Source organism: Artibeus jamaicensis, unplaced genomic scaffold (genome assembly GCF_021234435.1).
Source record: "Artibeus jamaicensis isolate MK-2021 breed Jamaican fruit bat unplaced genomic scaffold, CSHL_Jam_final contig_466, whole genome shotgun sequence".
In the NCBI taxonomy this organism is placed as follows: Eukaryota; Metazoa; Chordata; class Mammalia; order Chiroptera; family Phyllostomidae; genus Artibeus; species Artibeus jamaicensis.
This window is the reverse complement of record NW_026521844.1, coordinates 2,331,941-2,359,215: the sequence shown is the minus strand read 5'-3', so window position 1 is coordinate 2,359,215 and position 27,275 is coordinate 2,331,941. Positions and strand designations below refer to the sequence as shown.

Here is a 27,275-nt window from a genome sequence, read left to right as displayed (position 1 = left end):
TTATTGAATTTATTGAGATGACATTGGTTACAAAATTATACAGGTTTTAGGTGTGCAATTCTATGATACACCATCTGTGCATTGTATTGTGTGTACTAGCTTGTTGTGTATCACATGCATAGCAAATTATTTCTCCCAGTTTACCATTATGATTTTGCGGTTCATTATCTCTCAGTACTCATTATTTGTATCTTCCTTATGTTAATAAAAAGATTGAATGCTGCTCAAATTTTCTTCTTTTGAAATCTTCCTCATCTCAATTAATGGTCTCACATCCTGTTAGACTTTCACATTAAAACATTTGGAGTCACTCTTGATACTTCTCTTTCCATCATACTCCACCTGTAAAATCTGTCAGAATGTAACTATGAGTCCAATCAGTTCCCGCCACTGCCACTGCTAACAATTTGTTTTGTGTCACCACCATCTCTCACCTGGATTATTGTAATATAATTGTGACTGATCTCCTAGCATTCACCTTTGCCCCTTGTCTATTTTTGATACAGCTGCCAGACAGATCCTATTAAAATGTCAAGTCAGATCAGTTCAACCTTACATAAATTTCTTTGTAAAATTTAAATCCCTAAAGTGGCCTACTAGTCTCCACATGATTTATGTACTCTTATTTCTCATCTTACTCATCTAAAGTACATTGGTTTCTTTGCCCTTTTTCAATTAAATCAGTTATGCCTCCAGCTTAGGTGTCTGTGTTGCTTTTTGGCTATGCTTGGAATACCCTAGGGAGTAAGTCTCCTGATCAGTTGCAAACAACCTCTCTACTGTTTTATTGTTATCCTTATTAGTTTTATTTTTTAATATATTTATTTTATTTTATTGATTGTGCCATTACATTTGTTCTATTCCCCCCTTCGTTCCCCTCCACTCTGCATACCCCTCCCCCACCATTCCCCCCTTTAGTTCATGAACAAGTGTCTCAAGTTCTTTAAATTCTATATTTCGCCCACTATTCTTACACCCTATCTATTTTCTATCTTACTGTCTATGTTACTTATTTTCTGTACCTTCTCCCCACTTCTCCTCCTCCCACTCCCTTGTTGCTAACCCTCCACGTGATCTTCATTTCTATGGTTCCCCTCCTGATCTAGCTGTCCTATTAATTTGCTTTTGTTTTAGGTGTGGTTGTTAATAACTGTGAGTTTGCCGTCCTTTCACTGTTCATCTTTTTTATCTTCTTTTTCTTAGGTAAGTCTCTTTAACATTTCATATAATAAGGGCTTGGTGATGATGAACTCCTTGAATTTGATCTTATCTGAGAAGCACTTTATCTGTCCTTCCATTCTTAATAGTTTCAGATAAACTTAATGTGCATAGGTGTATTCTCTAATAATAACATAAGTAACAAAAATCATTTTCTTATATAAGCTTCAATAGTAATCCCAAACCATTTTTGCACTTACTACTTTGCCATTGAATCTTAGCAGTACATAAATGTTTTACAATTAATAATAAATCTTGAACACATGAACTGATATTAAACATCCTAGCCTATCAAGAAAATAACTTTCAATAAAATTACCTTTTATTTTTAATAATTTTTATATATTCTATAGTATTTAAATAATTATACTATAAATACAGTAATATCTCATTTGGGAAGATTTTTTAATAACTAAAACCTTTGATCATATAAAAGTTAAAATTTACTTACAAATTTGTGTATTTACAATCACATGATCAGTACATTTTAAAATAAAAAAAATACATATCTTTCAGGAAAAAAGAAAAATAAGTATTTAAAGCTTTTTACTTATAAATTGATGGTAGGCATGAGAGTTAGTTTGGTTTAACACTAGTCAGAATGTTGCTGTGAATACATATTTATAATTCATTGACTCCCAGTAAAGGCGATTATCCTTAATAATGCACATCAGGTGGATCTCATCTAATTAGTTGAAGGTCCTGAGAAAATAGACTGAGATGTCTGAGGAAAGGAGATGTTCCACTTCAAGAATGTAACATAAAACTCCTAAGTCTTGCCTGCTGGCCTAACCTAAACATTTCAAATTTAAGACTCCAGCATCAACATACATAAATCAGTTGCATTTTATACCAACAACAAGCAATCCAAAAGAGGAAATTAAGAAGCAATTTAATTTATAATACCATCAAAAAGAATAAAATCCTCAGGGATAACATTAACCAAAGTGGCACAAAAAACTTATCTACTTAAAATTACAAAACATTGAAGAAGGAAATTAAACTCAAACAAATTAAAAGACATCTTGCATTCAGATTTGAAAAATTAATATTATTAAAGTGTACATACTACCGAGAGTGAGCTACACATTCAATCCAATAACTATTGAAACCCCAAAGCCCTTTTTTACAGAAATAGGAAAACAATCATAACATTCATGTGAAACTTCAAAAGACCAAGAAAAGCCAAAATGATTTTGAGGAAGAACCAAGCTCAAGGCTCACATTTCCTGATTTCAAAATATGTCACTAAACTATAATAATTAAAACTTTAAAATACTTGCAAGAAGACAGAAATATAAACAGATGAAACTGAAATTAGAGAGCCCACAAATAAATATATGCAAATATTGTAAACTGATCTTAAATAAGAATGACAAGCCCTGGCTCATGTGGCTCAGTGGACTGAATGACAGACTGCAAAGCAAAGGGTCATGGGTTTGATTCCCAGTTTGGGCAGACATCTCAGTTGTGTGCCAGGTCCCCAGTAGGGGGCATGTGAGAGGCAAACACACATTGATGCCTCTCTTCCTTTCTTTTTCTCTGCCTTCCCTCTCTCTAAAAATAAATAAATAAAATATATATTTTTTAAATGACAAGAAAGCACAATGGGAAAAATTTAGGCACGTTCAATAACCAGTAGTGGTGTTGACTCATTTTAGATGTAAGGTCACACACAGTGTCAAAGTGAAGGAGTGGGAAAAAAATCATGCAAAGGAAACCAAAAGAAAGCCAGGATAGCTATACTTATGTCAGTATTACTATTAAGCTTTAAAACAAAGACTGTAATGAGAGACAAAGTAGGGTGTTACATAATGATAAAGTGGTCAATTCAACAAGAGAATATGACATTTGTAAATATTTATGTACCTAACATAAGAGCACATAAATATATAAAGTTAATATTTATAGAGCTAAAGAAAGAGGTAGACAGCAACTCAATAGTAGTAAAAGAATTTAATATCCCGCTTACATCAATGGATAGATCATCAGACAGAAAATCAATATGGAAACATAAGCTATAAACAACACATTAGACATTATGAACCTTACAGACATATACAGAACATTCTATCCAAAAGTAACAGAATATACATTGCTCTCAAATGCACATGAAACATTTTCCAGGATAGATTATATGTTAGGCCACAGAAAAGTCTTAATAAATTAAAGATGACTGAAATCATATTAAGCACTTTTGAACCTTTTCTGACCACAATAATACAAAACTGAAAATCTTCAAGGAACTAGAGAAAGAAGAACAAACAAAACCAAAAACTAAGTACAACAAAGTAAATAAAAATTGGAACAGAAATAAATGAAATAAATACATATAATAGAAAATATCAGTGAAACTAAGATCAAGTTCTTTAAAAAGATTAACAAATTGCCAAACTTTTAGACTGATTGATGAAGAAAAAAATAATTAAAAGAAAAATGAAACAGGAACTAGTACAACTAATATCACAGAAATGCAAAAGATCATAAAATACTACTATGGATAATTATACACTAGCAAATATGACAACCTAGAAAAAATGCTTAAATTTCTAGAAATGGACATCTACCAAGACTGAATCATGAATAAATTTAAAAAATCTGAGTGGATTGATACTGCTAAGGATATTAAATCACTAACCAAAAAAATCTCTCAGTGAAATAATTCCAGAACCAGTGAGTTATACCAGAACTTTAAAAAAAAAAAAACTAATATCAATCCTTCTCAAACTCTTCAAACAAATAACAGAAAGAAAATATCTTACAAACTTGTTTTATAAGCTTGACATTACCCTGATACCAAAGCCAGACAAAGGCAACAAAGAAAATATAATAGGTCTTGATTAATATAAATGCAAAAATTGTCAACAAAATATTAGCAAATTTAACAACAATTAAAAGGATGAATCACAACAGCCAAATGGTTTTATTCACAGATACCAGGATAGTTCAACATCCACAAATTAGTCGGTGTGATATGTGAAGGATAAAAGCCATTTAATCATCTCAATAATTGCAGGAAGAGCATTTGACACAGTTCAATATCCCTTTATCATAAAAACTCTCAACAGAGAATGTATAGAGGAAAGGCATCTCTACGTAATAAAGGCCATATATGAAAAGTTCACAGCTAACTTCATATTCAATAGTGAAAGGTTGAAAGCTTTTCCTCTAACATCAGGAACACATCAAGAATGCCCACTTTATAACTCATTCAATATAGCACTGGAAATATTAGATAGAACAAGCAGGCGAAACAAATCAATAGCATCTAAATTGAACATATAATCAACATACAGAAATAAGTCGTACTTATACACACTAATGACAAAACATCTGAAAAAGAAATAAAATGATCTCATTTATAATTAGAACCTATACAACAAATACCTAGAAATAAATTTATCCAAGGAAGTTAAAAATCTATACAAAAACTATAAGACCTTGTGCTTATGGATAGAAATAATTCATATTTTTTAAATGCCCATATTACCAAAGCTATATTCAATGCAATTTCTATCAAAATTTCAAAGGCATTTTTCAGAGAAACAGAATAAACAATCCTAAGGTATGCATGTAACCCCAAAAGACCACCAAAAACCAAAGCAATCTTGAGAAAGAAGAACAAAGCTCAAATATCACACTTCTTGATTTCAAAGTGTATTACAAAGCTTTACTAATTAAAACAATATAGCATTGGCATAAACACCAGCACATAGATCAGTGGAACAAAATAGAGAGTCCAGAAATAAATTATCACATATAATAAATTTATAACAAAAGAGTCAAGAATCTACAGTGAGGAAATGACAGTCTCTTCAATAAATGGTACTGGGAAGACTGGTCATTGTTATTGCAAAGAATGAAACCAGACCACTATCTTACACTATCCAAAAAATAATAATAACTCAAAATAAGTTAAATATTTGAATGTAATGCTTGAAATCATTAAATTCCTAAAAAAATGTAGGTGGTAAATCCATTGACATATGTTTTGGTGGTGATTTTTGAGTCTGACACCAAAAATAAAAGCAACAAAAGAAAAACAAGCAAGTGGAGCTACAATACACTAAAACAACAATAAAGAAACTGGAGTGAAAAAAATCAATCAAGCAAATTAAAAGGCAACTACTACATAGATTATATTTGGAAATTGCATGTCTGATAGGGGTTATATCCAAAATATATAAAAGTCACATACAAATCAAAAGTGAAAAAAAAGGTTAAAAATGGGCAGAAATCCGGAAACATTTTTTTTCCAAGGAAGACAACAGATATACAAAAAGAGGCCCAACAACATTAATCATGAGAAAAAGGCGAATCAAAATTGAGATATTAGCTCATAATTTTTAGAATGGCTATTCTCAAAAAGAGAAGAAATACATGTTGAAGAGGATTTAAAGACAAAAAGAAGGGGGAAAAGGGGAGGGATTTTGAGGAACAAGTATGAAAGACACAGGGATGAGGACTAGGGGGGGAGGAAATGGGAGGGAGGTGGGGAGCATGGGGCAGGGGGGCTGGGATGGGAGAAATAGTCAAAAAAAACTGTACTTGAAAAATAACTAAATAATTTTTTTAAAAAGACAAAAAGAAGAAACAGAGAAGAAAAAGACAACCTTATGCACTGTTGTTCAGAATGTAGATTGATGCAGCCATTATGTAAAACAGTATAAGGGTTCCTCAAATACCTAAAAAATAAAATTGCCACGATTCAAAAATTTTATTTATGGATGCCAACTCTTACCATTCATATTTCTAGAACATAATTCTGGAAATCCTGCCAGAGCAAGAAGCAAGAGGAAGAAATAAATCATCCAAATTGGGAAGGAAGATAAAAGTTTCACACTTTTCATCGGCAAAAGTTTTTGCCATGCCACAATTCTGTATATAGAAAAACATAACTACTCCACCAAAAACCTACTAACAAGAATAGTAAAGTTGTAGGATACAAATTTAGTGTATAAAAATTCACTGCTTTTCTATATACTAACAATTAAAATTAAGAAAAAAGAAATGAAGAAAACAAGTTCTTTTGCAACTGAAACCAGAAAGTAAAATACCTAGGAATGAGCTTAAAGAATGTGAAGAGCCTATAAACTGAAAACTACAAAACATTATTAAAAGAGATTGACAAAACACAATGAAATAGAAAGATATTTTGTGCTTATGATTTGGAAGAATCAATGATCATCTTGACTAAGTAATAACACATTTAATGCAATAACCATCAATATCCCAATGTCATTTTCAAAGAACTAGAAGAGAAAATAATCATATTTGTACAGATGCACAACAATCCTAAATAGTTAAAGCAATCTTGAGGAAAAAATAATGAAGTTGGAGTATCATACTATTTGATTTTAAATTACACCACAGTGCAACAATAATCAAAACAGCATAGTATTGACCCTGGCCAGGTGGCTCAGTTGGTTGGAGCATTGTCCCATATACCAAAAGGTTGTGCATCAATCCCCAGTCAAGGTATATACCTAGGAGATGGGTTTAATTCCTTGGGTGAAGATGAAAAAAAAAAAAAAACAGCATGGTATTCACAGAAAAAAAGACACATAGATCCATGCAACATAGTTGAGGGCCCATTTATTTAAATAGATAGATAGATAGATAAATTTAAATACCAATAAATATGTTTATTAAACATAAATAAATTTGTTTAAATATAAATAAATATATTTGTTTTATTATAAATCTATAAATATATTTTTATATATTTATAAATATGTTTATAAATATATATTTATATATCAATATAAATATATGTGTGTATATACACACATGCACACACATATATGTATATGTATAGATATAGCTAAAGGTATAGATATAGATAGATATATATAAACAAATAATTTTTGACAAATATGCCAAAAACACACAATGGAGAAAAGAAAGCTTCTTTAATATATGGCACTGGGAAAGTTGAAAAGCCACATGCAAAAGAATGAAACTACATTATAATTTTTGCTATGTACAAAATTTTATTCAAAGTGGATCAAAGAGCTAAATATAAAATCTAAAACAATAAGTTACATAGAAAAAAACTTAGGTATTAAACTTATGGACCTTGGTTGTAGAGAATATTTTATGAATTTGATTGCAAAAGCAAGGAAAGTAAAGGCAAAAATAAATGAATTATATCAAATTAAAAAGCTTCTGCACAGAAAAAATACCAACAAAACAAAATAAGCAAAATCCAACAACAAAACAAAAAGGCGACCAACTAAATGGGGGGATGTATTTGCAAATAACAGCTTAGATAAGGAGGTAATATCCAAAATCTGTAAAGAACTCATACAATTCAACACCAAACAAACAATTCAATTAAAAAATGGGGTTTAGGGCAGGCTTCCCATCAAGATGGCAATATAGTTGAACACATAACTATATCAAAATTACAACTTAACAACAGAGTAACCATCATTCAGAATCATCAGAGATGGAGTTGAATGGAAGTCTCACAACTATGGAACCAAAGAAACCACATCCATCCAGACAAGTAGGAGACAGAAATACAGAGATGTGGAACAGGTTGGTCCCACACCCACATGTGGTGGATGAACATTCAGGAGGGCTATCTTGGAGCGAGGTTCCCAGCCTTACACTATAGCCCCAACCCAGGGTTCCAGTGCCCAAAAAAAAAAAAAAAAAAAAAAAAAGCCCCTATCACTTCTGGCTGTAAACAATGGAGAAATTTGAGTTGGTGAAAGAAAAAAAAAAAAAAAACCTACCAGACTCCCAAGCAGTTCCTTTTAAAAAGCCCACACATAGACTTACGCAGACTCACTCCTGCTGAGCTTCAGTACCAAGGGAGCAAATTGAAAGGCCCCAGTGACATACAGAGAGGTACTGAAGTGTCTGGCTTAGGACAAAAGCTGGGGGACAGCTTTCTCCCAGGAAGAAAGGCTGCAGAGGCCCTTGTTCCTTTTCTGAGCTGTCCCCCTACAGGTGGGGGCCATATCTGAGACTCTATCAACCTGGCTTACACAGCTTGCTCTGCCCTAGGGACTCCCTGAGAATCCATCCAACTCAAGCTATTGATCCTGGCTTTTCCATGTCAATGTCTGGTCTCACCACAGGCATTGCATCTTCCTAAATCCTCTCAAACAAGCAATGGCCAGCCTCAGTGAGTCCCCAGCCTCTATAGCTCAGGCTAAGTGTTTCCAGGCATGACACTAGCAGCAGCCAGCTTTGGATCACAGTTGAGCTCCACCTTTGAAACTCCAAATCCAGTACAAGTAGAAGCCAATTGCAGATTACTTTATAGCTTATGCTGGATGGCCCCAGGCAGAACATAGGTCAAGGCTGACCTTGGCCTGCATCGCCTGGGAAACCCCAGAGGACAGGTACAAACAATGTCAAAGCACCATCACTCTACCCCCACACAGATGATCCTCCATGGAGAGCAGATGTTGGTGGTAGTACACACAGCAAGTCCTTGCATCTTACTGGCCTTGGTAAATCCCTCCCATTGACCTGCCAATAGCAATCAAAACTCAACTACAAGAAGAGGGTATACTCCGCCCACATGGAAGGCACACCTGGACTACCCAGCTTGGGTGAGAGGGGAAGCTGTGCCACTGAACCCTACCGGACACTTACTACATTAGGCCATGTTACCAAGACAGGGATTCATAGCAGCCCTAGTTAATACATAGAAACACAGGGAGGCTGACAGAATGATGAGGCAAAGAAAGATGGACCAAAGGAAAGAATAGATGAAAACTCCAGGAAAAGAACTTAGTAAAATAGAGATGAGCAATCTATCAGATGCAGTATTCAAAACACTGGTTATAATGATGTTCAAGGAACTTCATGAGCACATCGACAGCATAAAAAAGACCCAGCAGAAATACTGATTAAAATAAAGAACAATTTACAGGAAACCAACAGTAAACTGAATGAAGCTGAGAATCAAATCAATGATACAGAATATAAGGTATGGTAATAAAATAATAATAAAAAGCAATATTCTGATATTTTATAGTGATATCATGATAATTCATAAAATTGTGAAAAGTCTACAAGCCAAAAAAAAACAACAATGCTTAAAATGTTTATATGACCTGTTTACTACTTTGATAACTGAGAAAGGAGTACTTAGCTTTTACATTTTCTAAAATTTCCCAGGAGCACACTCACACCTGTCTTCCCTCTCAGACATGCATCTGCTAAACTCTAAAGGTCCCCACAATCCCTGCAACTAAGGGAGTAATGGGCAGTGGCATCTCATCCAGAGCTAACCCTCTGAACCTATTCCAAGGCCCCCTTTTCTTTGACTTTCCAGTGAACCAAAGCAGCCCTGCCAAGGCTCCTTTCTTTCCTATAACATTTCCAAAGAGCCAAAGCAGTTCCACCCAGTCTCACATGGCTTCTTCTATCCAAAGCCCATCCTTGTTCTATTGTCTCTAGATTTAACAAACATACTCCCAAAATTAAAAAAAAAAATTCTAAAGGGTTTGTCTGCTTACCACCATCCAAGTTTGGTTAGAAGAAGAAGTATACAATTTGTGAAAAAAAGAATTAGACATCCTTCTCTTCATCCTGGGACAGCTATGAAAAAGAGAAGGAAAGGTTTTATCTATAATTATATTTACTTATTCACGTTTTACAAAACTGAAATTATGCCATACTTATTTTTACATTGTGGTTTTTTTCACCTTCCATAATTTCATGGGAATATTCCTATATTCCTAAGTAAACCTTGCAAACATGACATCTTAATGATTGTTTAACAATTGATTACATAGATACATGATAATTTATGTAGCAGGGATTAAAAAACAGTGGTTTGGGGAAAACTGGGCATCCACATGCAAAATAGTAAGACAGTATTGTCATCTTACACCATCCTAAAGAACACACCTTGAAATGAATTAAAGATTTTTATTAAAGGTCTGCAGCTATAAAACTCATGGAAGAAAATCTCCATGACATTGGTCTAGTCCATATTTTCTTGGCTGTAACAGCAAAAGCACAGGCAAAGGAAGCAAAACAGATAAAGTGGAATTATACCGAACAATAATAGGTCTGCACAGCCAAGGAAACAATCAACAGTGTGAAAAGGCAGCCAGTGAATTGGAGCAAACTATTTGCAAACTATGTATCTGATAAAAGGTTAATATAAAGATATATGCAGAACTCCTACAACTCAGTGGCAAAAAAAAATCTAATTATAAAATTGGCTAAGAATGTTAAATAGACTTTTGTCCAAGAGAGACATATAAATGGCCAAAATATATAAAAAGATGCTCAATATCATTAGGGAAATGCAAATCAAAATCACCTGATGCATTTTAAGATGGTTATTAAAGAAAGAACTGGCAAGGATGTGGAGACATTGGAATGCTTGCAGTCTATTGACAGAAATGTAAACTGCAGCCTCTATGAAGAATGGTGCAGGGTTCCTAAAAAACATTAAAACTAGCACTACCACGTGATACAGCAATCCCACCTCTGGATGTTTATGCAGAAGAATTGAAAACAGAACCTTGAAGAGATATTGGCACTTTCATGTTCATTGTAGTATTTTTCACGATAACCACAATATAAGCAGTAACCTAAATGTCCATTAATGGTTGAATGCATAAAAAATAAAATAAAATCATTTGGCCTTAAAAAGAAGAAAATTTGATGACATCCAACGATATGAATAAACTTTGGACACATTATGGCAGGTGTGATAAGCCAATCACAAGGACAAATGCTATGTGATTCCGCTTATATAAGGTATTTAAAACAGTCAAACTCATAGAAGCAGAGAGTAATATGATGGTTGCCCAGGGCTGAAGAGAGGGAGTAATAGAAGTTGCTGTGCAATCAGTTAAAATTTCAGTTAAACAAAATAAAAAAGTTCTGTATCTGATGAACACCACCGTAACTATAAAATTAACAAAATTGTGCTGTATACTTTAAAACTCATTAAGAAGGTAAATACTATAGCATGTTTTTGGCCACAATAAAAAATTTTTTAAAAATTTAGTTTCTCACAGTAATTGTTTAAATAAATAAATAAATAAAGTTTTCAAACACATTAAAAAGATTCAAAGATATTTACTATAAATACCATTAAATTATGAAAACTGTTTTCTGAAGACAGTTTTATTCATTATTACTGTGTAATGGTGACTAAGCTTTGGGAATAAATGAAAGTGTTTGAAAATTTTCTTTTATAACAATATAGATTTTTAAAAAATGTTACCACTAATTTTTATTTATGGTATTATTTACTACTATTTAAACACAAAAGTAAAATAAAACCTATGAGGTAATGTTATTAAAAAACTGCATAGAATTTAAGTATTAAATCAGTTTTTAAATCCAAATTAATATCTTAAAATATACTGAGTAATGGAAAGTTTTTCTTGTTATTGCTCATGACCAGAAAAAGGGTTTTATTATATAGACTTTCAAATAATTCTTTTTGACTGTGCTTTCATATTTTTTGCTTTGGCTACTATACTAAATTTATTTTTTTCTCTTTCATAGGATATGATTTTATAATTAGTTTGTGGTTATGTGTTGTAATAAATGACATTCAATGAAAAGTTATTGGCAGAAATTTATATTTGCATTTCATTTTAGGTAACTCACACACAGACCAACTTTCATTTGGGGATCTGTACCCCTAAATATAGATTGCTAATCACCGCTTGATCATTTTCTCCAGTTCACATGACGTGATAACAAGATCCGGGAAAAATTCACATATTTTTTTTCTGTTTGAAAGGAACAAAGTGTAGACTAGATTTATTCCATTTTTCACTAAAATAATAGTTTAATTTTAAATAGGCTAAACATTATGACAGATATATTTTATTTGATATTCTCTAACATTAAACAAAGTGTTTCATCAGTTAGGTGCCAGACATATACAGATGCACAAACACATTCAAAAGTGCCAAATAAATGACCTACAAATAGGTTTTGCCCAGGTCAGAAAGCTTTGCTGTGACAAGATCACAGGAAAAATGCATAATGAATACTAAAGATATAACTATGTTGCAATGAAATAATGCCAATCTTGTATTGATTCTCAAACAAAGCTTTATTTATCATTCAAAACAAATGATGCTACCTCACAGTTTCCTGTAAAAGTTCGGTTTTCTTTGAAGACCTTTTTAAATAAATGTTGACAGTTTTGATGCTGCCATTTTATGAGATGACTAAATCAGAGCACATGTTGACGTGTCTGTATGTTAAAAAAGATTGTTATAATATTGCATGCTTTGGTTTACTTTTATATTTCATTCCTCACTTTGCATCATTTTCTGATATATTTTTGCGCACAGCAAACACAGGGTGAAGTTGACTTCGATATGTAATAGTACTATAGAGCATATCACACAGTTTTGTCTAATATATAATTGAATGGTGCTTCAGTGTTTAAAAGCCTTGCTCCTGTGTGCTTTCTATGCCATATTTTCTATTTGTAGAAAAACTGGTTTTTGTAAATCACATTGCACCTTTAAGTAATATTACAACATTGGTGTTTTTCTCTAATAAACATTATATATTCTTTGCATATTAGCAACTCATAGTAACTTAACAATTCTTAAACTCACAATATATGTCCATTTTTAAAAGCACACATTTAGATATTAATTAAACCTAGAGTTTATTACTCTATAATATATTTATTGTACAGGTAATATATACAATAAACTTATTGTATATATACATATTTACAATATGTACCCAAAAATATATTTATTGTATGGGTAATATTTACAATATATTAGTACTTAAATGTCTTCTAAAAATAACTTATGCCAGATACTAGGGAATTTAATTGTAAGATTTGCTACTTTACGTAAATGTACTAATTATTTCAGTGGTTATCAATACATTTTATGCCTCTTCATAATAAAACTGACCAATATCTTTTTATGAGTAATGTTTAGACTTTATTGGATATTAACAGTTCTCACATTTAATTGTGTTGAGGGAGAGATCAGTCAGTTATCTCCACTGAAGAAAATACAACCCCCAGAGAAATAGGTGAAATGGAATTTATTCATCCCACTGACCCACTGGAAATTTCTGACCTGACCGATGACACACAATTCCACATCATGTCTGGAGAAAGGGTATTTAAAGGGACTTTGAAAAGAAAGAAGTGTGACATTTTAAATTGTGTGGCCAGAAGACAGGAAGGTCTTCAAGGGCTAAGGAAACTTGTGAGGAACTATTTAAAGAATGAACAGCTTGTTCAAAGTGAAAGATACCTATCATGAAGAAACATGAGGAATATTTGTAAATGTAGAATGGAGCATAATATGTTCTTAGATTTCTTGGGAATAGATATATGAAAAGACCATGCCAAGCAAAGACAGGGTCTTGTTTATATTGCCAGTTAATGATTAGGTAAATTGGAGAAATATCACGATCTAAATGTGTGGGAGAGTGGGGGAGAAGGTGGATTCAGTGACAATCTGAAAAATTACTGTTTTTTTTCATGTAGTTCCAGACCCTGAAGGGAATGAATTGAACAGAGAAAAGAGTGCTCATGAAATATATTTTAAAAATAAATTTGTATAAGAGATTGTATTTAGAAATGAAGAAAAACTCAGAGATGTCTAGAGGTTGAATTTATGGTTGTCATGAATAAATACAAATAAATTTGCAACATCATGGGTAGATCTGGAGAGCTTTATGCCCAGTGAAATAAGCCAGGCGGTGAAAGACAAACACCATATGATCTCACCTTTAACTGGAACTGAATCAACAAAACAAACAAGAAAGCAAAATATACTGAAGACATTGAAATAAAGAACAAACTGATAGTAACCAGGGAGGAGGGAGAGACATAATGGGAAAAAAAGTGAAGGGTTGTCAAGGAACATGTATAAATGATCCACGGACAAAGCCAAAGGGGGGTAGGATCGAGGGTGGGAGGTGGGGATGGGAGGATGGGGGAGTGGGGGTGTGGGAGAGAAACTGTACTTGAATAACAATAAAAAATTAAATTTAAAAATTGTTTAAAAACAAGCAACAAATAATACAAATAAGTAATCATAAAGTATTATATCCCAATAGGTGGCTAACAGATTTCTAAACCTGAAGCTGAAATTTGGAAACTGTAGAATCACTCAACACTCACAGACAAGTATATCTGTAGTACATTTGCATTTGCTATTGATACAGGGTTTGAGCAGTCTGACCACAGTTCAGGGGGATAAAAACGTTCAAAATGTGTTCACAGGGCACTTCCACATAGTTCTAGGTATGCATTCAGTTGTGATCTTTGTGTCATAACAATCCAACCCAGCTTTTGAAACGTGATATGCAGCTATTTATCGGGCATTCTCTTTCAGTTCCTTCCCTTCCTCCCTTTTTCTCTCTCACCTTATTCAAAAAGTCTCAAATCCATTAGAAGTGGTAAGTTAAATTTTTATATAACTTCCGGTTGAAGTTCTGACTAAAGATTAAAGAAATAAGATGGACAGATGAGCAAGAGTTTAGAAATGTCACCTTGTGAACAGTTATGCAGAATAAAGTAACCACAGAGGAGTCCCTATTTTGTTCATTCTCCTCTCAAAGTATAAAAGTTTTACTAGCATTTAGAAGTTCAATTATTAGAAAAAAATTGAAAAGTTTAATGTTTTCACTATAGATGTATTATTTCTTCTCAGCTGTCAGATTGTACAGGTGCATGTGTATGAATGTGTGTGTACCCATGTTAATAAATTAAAGGTTGATGAGTTTTAAGTTTTCAACTTAAGCATACAGCATACATAAATTCTATATAGTTAGGACATTCTATATATTGTGGACATTAACCAGGCTGAAATATCATTACAAACAAATGTATTTTTATATGCCTCTTTGGGTTCTTCAGAGTATCTAGTATAGTACAAGTAATAAACTCTTTGAAAATATAAGAAATAAATGCATGCATATTATCTATCAATAAGAGGATATCCCCTCAACTTTGCTAGAATTCAAAGTGATCTCTTCTTTAGATTAAAATAGAGTTTTTCTTTGAAGTTGCAGTTTAAATATATTACCTTAACTTAACCAAGAGTACTGTCTAAGCAGTGGCCAAGTTTCATCTTAGTATGCTTGGTTGAATGGGATCTGCTCAATAAAATTCTTTGTTTAAGCTCATTCGGCAAATAAAATACAAACTAAGTATGTAGATCAATTAGCAGGCCTTCCGTGTATTTCAGATATGGAGATAGTGGTATACGTATTTGTTAACTCCAAATTAACTTATTTATAAAACAATTCCATTCATGTGATTATTATCTATTGAATGATATTTCACAACATGGAAATGGCTTCTTATGATAGAAAGTGCTCCGTGAAAAGAAAAAGTATAACAATATGTGAAGCAGAGGTAACACACAGGGAAGAAAGGAACATACAGTTAGCCTTTAGGGGACTGGTGGAAATGTTAGAAAATCTAGGAATATTTAACTGAAAGAAGTAAATGTAGCCGTAGAATGGAAGAACAGACTGTGTTCTTTTTTATTTTTACTTTTTTGTTTTATTGCTGTTTCATTACAGTTGTTTCCATTTTTCACCATTGCTCCCCCCTGACCCACCCACCCCGGTCCCACAGTCAGTCTCTGCCCTGGCAATATTCTCAAGTGCACTTCCAGGTACCTTTCTTTGCTCGCCCCATTCCCCTAAAGTCTCATTACCTCTGCTTTTTATTTCTACTGTAACTGTACTCTTTAATACTTCTTCACCTATAATTCTTCAAAAAAAATTACTCGTGAGTACTGTTTCCCTTTTCCCCTTTTCTATTTTCCCAAGTTATTGTTCTTTTACTGTAAAATCCATCCCTAATAAATTCGTCTTCTTAAAGGTTACCAATGATCTCCAAATTACCAAATTTGATAGCTCTTTTAATGTTGTACTTTGATCTGCAGGATCTGACAGTATTAACTACCCATTTCTAAAAAGAGTGCCCTCATTCCATCAATGAAAATTTACTCTCTTTGTTCCCTACTGAATCCTCATTGTCTTTTACCATGTTATTCCAATTTTATTACCTTTTTTATGTCTTACACATTATTTTTTAAGTTCTCAATATTTGACAAAATCATTATAATGATTTTATAATGATTATAAAGAATATTATAGGCATGGAATATTAAGAAATGTCCATAGAGTGGGTTCACACTCCAACTGATGTTAGAAATACAGAGTTACACATTGTTCTCATGGAAGAATACAAATATACATTTATGAGGTCATAGATGACGATTCCTGCATTTGAAAAGATGCAGAAATAAATTACTACTGGTAATTGGACTTGGAAATAAAATGCATTTTACCAAGCATTTGATAAATTGCAATCCATCCTTAATATTTAAACAATAAACATTCATTATGTAATTATGACTCTTGTCTATCTTTGAAAACAAACAGAATTCTCTATGAGGGAAGGGTTACTGCAGTTCCTTTATAGCCTTATATTTCACTTGTCCACTTTTAGACATCCTAGAGGAGGCATTTTAAAAAATTCAAAGCACTTCCCTGACCAGTTTGGTTCATTTGGTTGGAGCGCTGTCCGGTAAACTGAAAGGTCACAGGTTTGAGTCTCTGTCAGAGCAGATGTGTACACTGTGGTTTTGTTTCCTGGTCGAGTTACATATGAGGGGAAACCAATGGATGTTTCTCACATTTACTTTTCTCTCCCTCACTCTCCCCCTCCCTTCCTGTCTCTCTGGAATCAATAAATATGTCCTCAGGTGAGGATTAAAAAAAAGATACATTCAAAGTACTCTTTTATCACTTGGAAATAGATATACTTGTAAAATTCACCAAAAAGTATATGTTCTTACAATGTTCTTATCTATACATAAACTTTTTTCTACTTTCCAAAATAACTTTAAAATAAGTAAACTATACATAGATGTATTTAAATATAATTTTTAAAAAAAATAAGTTGAAATTTCAGAATTTTGGCACATGATTATCATCAAATAAAGTGGTACATTTTTATTATTCTAGTTTTTTAAGTATTCCAAACTGTTTCCTTAAGGATGACTTAATGAAACAAAGTGAAATGATTAGTGGAAATAATAACACATTTTATACATTTACTTATCTATGATTTACAAATCACTATCAGCTAAAAACCTGTGCAAGAAATAAAAGTAGTATATTCTGCATTTTAAAGAAAATAAATGAGGCTTTATTAAATCTGAATGATGTTTTCAAAGTAACACAATCATCAAATGAAGGAATCAAGAGTAAAAAGAGCACTTCCCTTTTTATTGTCTTGCATTCTTGTCATTATCCTTTGTTCCCCTCATTGATGATATTCATCTAAAAGAATAAAAATATTTAAAAAATGTTTTTCTGATGAATGCAAGGCTTTCCCTGATTAAACAAAACCAGTTGCAGTTTTAAATAAAATTTCACAGTAATAAACCTGAAATAGAAATATTTCAAATAGTACATAGTTCTCTTTAAATCTGAATAAATTGTCAAAGGTTCATGACCAGTATTTAATTTCTTTGAGATGACTGGCTTTGAAACTTTTGAGACTTGTGTGTACACTTATTTAAATCTTATTGATTGCATGTATGTTCATATACAAGTAAAACAAAATAAAATCTTCAGCAGTAATTATTTTAATTATCATAAAGGAAATCACTGATATAGATAAGAAATGTACTATCTTCTGTACAGGAAGGTATAGTTTCACATATCCAAATATCATTTAAAGTAGTTAAAAAACAAATGTGGAGAGAATTTATCTCATATTGTGGAAGTTACTTTGGGATATAATAATGATGTATTAGTTGATAAGAAAATATGGATTTTAGGAATAATGCTCAGTCTTTGAGGACATATACTTTTCAAGTAAGAACTTTGTAAAATGAAGATAACTAGTGACCACATTTTTATGGCATTGCATATATTTTTTAATAAGTTAAAATATAAATAAATAATCACAATAGCATTGAAATGGATAGTCTTTCAGCACAGTGTACTTTCAATTTTGCTTGTGTTAATACACCTCAATCAGAAAAAAATCTTTGAAGCATAGGCCCAATAACTAAAATAATGTATTAATATATTATATTCTGTATTATATAAATTGCTGTGCTTTGTCCATTATAAAATAAATATATAATAGAAATGAGAAAGGTTTTTTGATATAGTTAGGTTGTACTTGCCCTACATTCGAGAATACCACTCTGATACTATAAACAACAATATTTTGTATTAAAAACCAGCTAACACGAACTATTTCCTAGGCCTAAACTATTTAAACGATGTGGGGGAGACCCTTTCAAACATAGCCCACCTGAGAAAAATTTCGGATCTAAAGATGGCAGAGGAGTAAGTGGAAGCTACACTAACCTCCTCCCAGGACCAATCTGGAATTACAAATAAATTGTAGAAAAGTCATCCAGAATAAATAACTGAACTCTGGCTGAAGAGAAGCCTTATTACAACAGACAGAGAGAAGACACCACTTCACCACAGGGAGACTAGAAGGGAGTGCAGAGGAGGCAAGAGAGGGATGGCTGGGCTCCCGTGGTTAGCAGCTTAAGTTCCAGAGGGATATTTCAGCAGCTACAGGTTTCTCCCTGAGAATTGTGAGGTCTAAACCCCAAGCTAGGCTCCCAGCCTACAGCACTAAAGCTGGAAGAGAACCCAGATAACATCCAGCTGTGAAAAGCAGCAAGTTTTCGGTCTGCCAGAGAGAGACTGCTAGAGACACAGCCGTCGTAAAGAGCCACCACACAAAATTTTGTTTGCAGCCACTTAACCTGGGCTCTGGCAGTGGGAGAGCAGAGTGGACTGGAGATGCTTGAGGAGAGTCGGGATTTGTTGGCTATGAGAAGAGAACTGAAGGAACAGCTGCCAGGATCCCTGTTCTGAGTCATTTTCTACACTGCAGAAACCATCTTCTTCTGGCAGAGCACTACTCTCTGAATGCCATCAGCCTGAGGGGAAGCAATACCCCACCCACAGGAATTACTCTGCCCCACCCTGTGGAGCTTAAGCAGGGTTGCTGATTATAGCTTGAGGCTATATCACTGATTAATTTAACTACAAAAATGATATCTGGGAGCTCTAAGAGATTTCAGCTGACCCTCCCAGGGACTGGTGCTGATAAAAGCTGGCATTGATGCATTGTCTGGTCCTTTTCTCACACAAATAGGCCCAGCAGAGGAAACCACATGTTGTGGATTGCTGAGAGATCCAAATAGGCTACCTAGGGCCAATCACAGGCAGCATCTGGCAAAGTCCTACACCAGAGTATTTACAGGTTTATCTAATACATAGAAATAAGTACAAAGATGCAGCCAAAATGAGAAAACAAAGAAACAGACCCAATAGAAGACAATAAAATTTCCAGAAAAATAGCTAGATAAAACAGAGGCAAAAAATTTATCACATGGAGAGTTTAGAGTAATGATTATAAGGATACTCAACAGCATGAAAAATGACATATCAACCATTAAAAAGGACCAGATAGAAATAAAGAATGCATTATGTAAAATAAATAATACACTAGAAGGAATAAATAATAGGTTACATGAAACAGAAAATCTAAACAGTGATTTGGAATCACAAGTTAGAAAAAAACACACAGAGCAGGGAAAAGAAAAAAATAATTTTTAAAAAAATGAGGAAAGTTTAAGAACCACTGTGGACAACATAAGGTGTAATAATGACCGCATAATAGAAATACCAGAAGGAGCAGAAAGCAAGCAAACGAGGGATTAGGGCCTATTTGCAGAAATAATGACCCAAAACTTCCCTAATCTGATGAAAGAAAAAGACACACAAGTCCAGCAAGCTCACAGGGTCTCCAGTGAGTTGGATCCAAAGAGGCCTACACTGAGACACATCATAACTAAAATGATAAGGCTTACACACAAGAAGAGAAATGTAAAAGCAGCTAGAGAAAAACAGGCAGTTAAATACCAGGGGACTCCAATTAGACTGTCATCTGATTTCTCAACATAAAAATTTCAGGCTAGAAGGGAGTAGTTTGAAATATTCAAGGGGATGAAGAACACGGATCTACAACCAAGAGTATCTATCCAGCAAGGCTATCATTTAAAATCAAAGGAGAAATAAGAATCTTTCCAGGCCCTTGCTGGTGTAGCTCAATGGATTGAGTGCAGGCTTGCAAACCAAAGCATCACTGGCTTGATTCCCAGTCAGGGCACATCCCTGGGTTGCAGGCACAGTATGGGTCCTGCAATGCATATCCCCAGTATGGGATGTGCTAGAGGCAACCACGCATTGATGTTTCACTCCCTCTCTTTCTCCCTCCTTTCCCCATCTCTCTAAAATAAATAAATAAAATCTTTAAAAAAATTTTTTTCTAGACATGAAAGAACTAAAGTTTGTGAATACCAAACCATTACAGCAACAAAGCTTAAAGGACTTGCTTTAAGAAGAATAAGAAGAAAAAGATAAAGGGGGAAAAATGAGAGATAGAGAAAGAGAGAGGAAAATAGTCTAACAAGAAAATGGCACTAAGTACATATGTATCAATAATCACCTTAAAAGTAAATGGCTGGGTTAATTGTGCCAACAAAAAAGACATAGGATAGCTAAATGGATAAGAAAACAAAATGCATATAAATGCTGCCTCCAAGAGACCCACCTCAGATGGAAAGATACACACAGTTTAAAAGTAGAGGCATACAAAAAGATATTTCATGCAAATAGAAAAAAAAAAAAAAACTGGGGTAATAGAACTTAACCTGACGAAATAGACTTCAAAATCAAGGCTATTGTAAGAAACAAAAAAGGACACTAGATACTGATAAGGGGCACAATCAAACAAGATGACATAACCTTAGTAAACATTTGCATACCCCACATAGGAACACATAAATATGTAAAGCAAATCTTTTTTTTTGAAATTTTATTTATTTATCTTTAGAAGGGAAGGGAAGGAGAGAAATATCAATGAATGGTTGGTTCTGGTGCATCCCCTGCTGGGAACTGGCCTGCAACCCAGGCATGTGCCCTGACAGGGAATTGGACTATGATCTTTTGGTTCGCAGTTCCATGCTCAATCCACTGAGCTACACCAGCCAGGGCTTATGTAAAGCAAATCTTGATGGATGTAAAGTGAGAGATCGACAGAAATATAGTCATCATGGGGGATTTTGACAATACATTGATTTCAGTGGATAGGTCTTCCAGACAGAAATCAGTAAGGAGACAACAGCCTTAAATGACACATTAGACTGAATAACTTTAATTAATCTCTCCAGAGCATTTTATCCCAAATCAGTAGAAATACATACTTTTCAAGTGCACAGGGAACATTTTCTAGGATAGCCCACATGTTAGGACACAAAACAAGTCATAATAAATTTAAGAAGATTGAAATCATATTCAGCATCTTTTCTGACCACAATCCTTTGAAACTAGAAGTCAATCACAAGGACATTGAAAAACACATAAAGAAATAAATGTAAGCTAAATTACATGTTATTAAGCAATGAACTTGTCAACAATGAGATGAAGAAAGATATCCAAAAATACCTTGAAAAAATGAAAATGAGGACACAATAATCCAAAATCTGTGGAATACTGGGAAAGCAATCCTAAGAGGGAAATTTATAGCATTACAGGCTTGTCTCAAAAAACAAAATAAAAAAAAGAAAAGAAAAAAAAAGCTCAAACAAACAATCTAATTTTACACTTATAGGAACTTGAAAAAGAAAAACAAACAAAGCACAAAGTGAGTAGAAGGAAGGAAATAAAAATATCAGCCCTTGCTGGCATAGCTCGGGGGATTGAGCACAGACCTTCAAACCAATGGATCGTGGTTTGATTCCCAGTCAGGGCACATGCCTGGGTTGTAGGCAAGTTCCCAGCAGGAGACACATGAGAGGCAACCATACATTGATATTTCTCTCCTTCTCTCCTTCCCTTCCCCTCTAAAGATAAATAAATAAAAATCTTTTAAAAATATCAGAGGAGAAATAAAGAAATATAGTCTAAAAATTATAAAAAATGATCAAAGAATTCGAGAGTTGGTTCTTTGAAAAAATAAACAAGATTGACAAACTTATAACAAGATTCATCAAGAAATAAAGAGAGAGGACTCAAATAAGTAAAGACCTAATTGAAAAAAGAGAATTAACAGCTGACACCAAAGAAATAAGAAGGATTATAAGAAAATATTACAGACAACTGTATGCCCAAAAAACTGGAAAAAAATAGATACACTTTCAGAAACATACAATCTTCCCAAACTCAATGAGCAAGAATCAGAGAATCTGAATGGACAGATTACACATAATGAAATTGAAGTAGGAATCAAAAAACTCTCAACAAACAAAAGCCCTGGACCAGATGGCTTCACCAGACATTTCAAGAAGGTTCAACACCTCTCCTTCTCGAGCTTTGACAAAATTCAAGAGGAAGGAAGGCTCCGCAACTCACTTTAGGAGGCTAGCAATATCCTATTTCCAAAACCCAATAATGACACTGCAAAGAACAAAATTACAGGCCAATATCCCTGGTGAACACAGACACTAAAATCCTCAATAAAATATTAGAAAAACAAATATTGCAAAGCATCAAAAAAATCATGCCTCATTATCAAATGGAATTTACTCCAGGAATGTAAGGTTGGTACAGCAGTAGGAAATCAATAGACACGATTCACTACATAAACAAAGAAGATTTTAAAAAAAAAACACATGATCATATCAATAAATGCACAAAAAGCATTTGATAAAATACAGCACCATTTATGATAAGAACTGTCAGCAAAGGAGGATTAGAAGGAACATACCCAAACAGAATACAGGCCATATATGGCATCCCACTGCCAGCATTATACTCAATGGGCAAAAACTGTGTTTCCCTTACGACTGAGAACCAGACAGGGATGTACCTTTTCACCTCTCTTAGACAACATAGGACTGGATATCCTAGCCATAGAAATCAAATGAGAAGAAATAAAAGGCACCCAAATTGGAAAGAAAGAAGTAACCCTGCCATTTTTTCCAGTAACATAATGCTATGCGTGGAAAGCCCAAAAGATTGTACCAAGAAACTACTAGAACAGGTAACTGAATTCAGCAATGTAGCAGGATACAAAATCCACAAATCAGTTGCATTTTTATATACAAATAATGAGCTATGGAAAGAGAAATTAAAAAGCAATCCCATTGATGATTGCTACAAAAAAAAAGAATAAAATACCTACGAGTAAACCTAACCAGGGATGTAAAAGACCTATGTTTGGAAAATTGTAAGATGCTAAACAAAGAAACTGAAAAATATATAAATAAGCGGAAGCACATACTGTGTTCATGGGTAGGAAGAATTACTATCATTAAAATGTCCATACTGCCCCCAAAAATTTATAGATGCAATGCAATTCCTATCAAGATTCCAATGATATATTTCACAGAAATAGAACAAATATTTCAAAAATTTATATGGAACCACGAAATGCCCGTATGGCAACAGTGATCCTGAGAAAGAAGAACAAAGTTGAGGAATTGTGCTACCTAATAACGAACTATACAATAAGGCCATAGTAATCAAAACAGCATGGGACTCGCATAAAAAGAGACACAGAGATCCAGGGAACAGAACAGAGAGTCCAGAAATAAACCTACACTTTTGGAGTCAATTAACATTTGACAGAGGAAGCAAGCACATACAATGAGCTAAAGATAGTTTATTTAATAGATGGTGTTGGGAAAATTGGAAAGATATATGCAAAAAAAAAGAAACAAGACCACCTTCTTACACCACACACAGGAATAAATTAAACATGGATTAAAGGCTTAAATGTTAGACTTGCAACTATATAAATCCTAGAAGAAAACACAGGCAACAAAATCTTGGACCTTCCTTGCAGCAATATTTTATTGGATATATCTTCCCAGGCAAGAGAAACAAAATAAAAATTAATAATTAAAATTAATAAATTATCCCACCATTGTCGCCATCAAAATGAGCTCCATGCAGTTCAACATGGGACCCTCATATGGGCGTTCAAAGGAGGTCAAGAACTGGTTCCTGTCCAAATATGACCCTCAGAAGGAGGCAGAACTCCACAGCTGGACCGAGGGACTCACAGGCCTGTCAGTTTTGACTTTCAGAAGGGTCCAAAGGACGGGACTATCCTGTGCACACTCATGAATAAACTGCAGCTCTAAGATCAACTATTCCATGCAAAACTGGCACCAGCTAGAACACCTCTCTGACTTTATAAAGGCCATGGTCAGCTATGGCATGTGCCAGGCCAATGACCTGTTTGAAAGTGGAAACATGACATGGTTGCAGGTGTCTCTCCTGAGCTCTGGCAGGGAAGGCCAAGACAAAGAGGCTACAGAGTGGTGTGGACATTGGCATCAAGTACTCAGAAAAGCAGGAGCGGAATTTGACGACGCTACCATGAGGGCAGGCCAGTGTGTCACTGGGCTCCAGATGGGCACTAACAAGTGTGCCAGCCAATCAAGCATGACAGCATATGGCACAAGCACCAGAAGGCATTTGTAGGACCCCAACAACCATATCCTGCTACCCATGGACCACTCAACCATCAGCCTCCAAATGGGCACCAACAGGAGTGCCAGCCAGGTGGATAGGACAGCTACTAGGACCCGGCAGCACATCTATGACACCAAGCTGGGGACCGAGAAATGTGACATCTCCTCCATGTTTCTGCAGATGGGCTACACACAGGGTGCCAACCAAAGTGGCCAGGTCTTTGGATTGTGCCAGCAATACACACCCCCAAGCACTGCCCACATGGCCCAGTGGCTGATCGGGCTCCAGAGTCAGCAGAGGACTACCCAAGCCCAGGGAAGGCCCCAGAATACTCCCCCCACCACTACCATGAGGAGGCAGGCTACTGAGGTGCCCTCAGTGGGGTGTCTCCATCTATCAGTACCTAGTCAGGATTTCAGGTTTTTCTTTGTTTTCACCTTGTTTTCTGTGTTGCAGTGCTTCCAGCTGAGGGGCTGTGAAGACCAGATCCAGATGCTTGTGAGGTGGGGGTTCCCTGCCAGGGCACATCCAGCTAGCAATTTCCCAGCAGGCTTTGGGACAAGCTGTTGTGGGGAGAAGAAACCTGTGCAGAAAGAAAAACTGGCCCCAGTGGCTTCTGGTTGCTTCTGTGCCTCTTCCCTTTTCTCTGCTGATCAGTTTGTGGTTTCTGTACCCACAAAAGTTTCAGGCACTTTTAACAAGACAAAGGTATTTGTGGGGGGCAGGGAGAAGAAGCGGGGGTGGTGGAGGGCAGGAGTGATGAGAAAGAGGTCCCCTGGAAGAGGGCCAAGCCGCAGTCCATAGATATTTTAGGCATTGTGAGGGACTGGATTTATCTAGGACACTCCCAGGGGCCCAGTGAGGAAACCAAGGTCCAGACAGGACAGTGGAGTTCTGAGTGGTTGCGGCAAAGCCAGCCCCCACTCCAGTTTCCATACTAGTCCCTTCTCCCTCATGAATTACTGCACAGGGACCCCCACCAGGAAGCCCTCTCTGGGACCAGCCCCACCCAGGAGCTCTAGGGACAAGAGATAATGTGAAATACCACCTGTGGACCAAAGGCAATAAAAACCTTTTAAGCAAAAAACAAAATATTAAAATTAATAATCAATAAATTATCAATCATGAATTATTAATAATTAATAACATGACACTAAAAAGGATTTGCATAGCAAAAGAAATCCTTAACAGAATAAAAAGGAAACCCACAGAATGGAATAACACATTTGCTGATAAGGGCTTAATATCTAAAATTTATAAAGAACTTAAAAAACTCAACATTATAGAAACAAACAACCCAATTAAAAAATGGTAAAAAAAAAAACATGAATATACACCTCTCCAAAGAAAACACACAGATGGCCTATAGACATGTGAAAAGATGCTCAATGTCACATCATCAGAGAAATGCAAATTAAAATCACCATGAGATATCATCTCTCACCTGTCAGAATGCTTATCATCAATACATCAACAAACAACAAACGCTGGCAAGGCTGTGGAGAAAGGGGAGTCCTTTTATACTGTTGGTAGAAATGCAGACAGGGGAAGACACTGTGGAAAGCAGTGTGGAGATACCTCAAAAATTAAAGATGGATCTGCCTTTAGGTGCAGCTCCCCCACCTCTGGGAATATATCCAAAGAAAACCAAAACAGTAATTGGATAGAACATAAGCACCCCTGTGTTCATTGCAGTGTTATTTACAATTGCCAAGATTTGGAAGCAGCCCAAGTGTCCATCAGGAGATGAATGGATAAAACAACTATGGGACATCTACAAAACGGAATACTAGTCAGTCATAAAAAAAAAATGTACCCTTTGAGACTGTTGGGATGTATTTGCAGAACATTAGGCTAGATGAATTAAGCCAGTCAGAGAAAGACAAACACCATATGATTTCCCTCATATCTGGAATCTGAAGAACAAGCTTAACTAACAAGGATAACGGGAACGGATCAATAGACAGAGAGCAGGATAACAGCTAGTAGTAGGGGTTAGGGGGTGGGGAAATTGAGCAAAATGGACCCACAGACATGGACAACTGCTTGGTGACTGCTGTGGAGAGGAGGGTATAAGGGGATTAAATGGCACTGTAAAAAAACACAGTGAAGATAAATCAAAACATTTTTATTGCCAACTAGTTGAATGAATGTTTATCTAAAGGTATATTATAATTGGAGAGTTTGTGTTAGGTAGTACTAAAAATGACCCATGCAAGATAAACAAAAAGAAGTACGACATTTTGAGGGAAAGTGTCAAGGACTTACATCAACTCAGCAAAGAAAATCTGATATAATCCTTAATGAGAAAAATTAAAATATTTGATTGTTCTCACTTTATAGATTGAAGAGTTAAGCCTGAAGATGTTAATTGCATTGCCTAAAAGTTGATTTAACATAATGATGCATGACCATTTTAAATCTGGTGAAATGAAAATTAGAAATAAGAATTCTTGTGCCTCTGACCAGTGAGTGTTTTTTTCTCCTTACTACACAAGAGAATGAGTCAATTTTTGAACATCACTGCTGAAGCAAAAGGCAAAAGCCTATTTACATGTTGATCTCAATTTAGAATCAAT

At 34.7% G+C, this 27,275-nt stretch overlaps 1 pseudogene; it reads left to right on the top strand.

The window, feature by feature from the left end:
• The first annotated feature begins 24,156 nt into the window (after nt 1-24,156).
• On the top strand, nt 24,157-25,064 carry LOC119034560 (calponin-2-like; annotated as a pseudogene).
• Nucleotides 25,065-27,275: the final 2,211 nt, after the last annotated feature.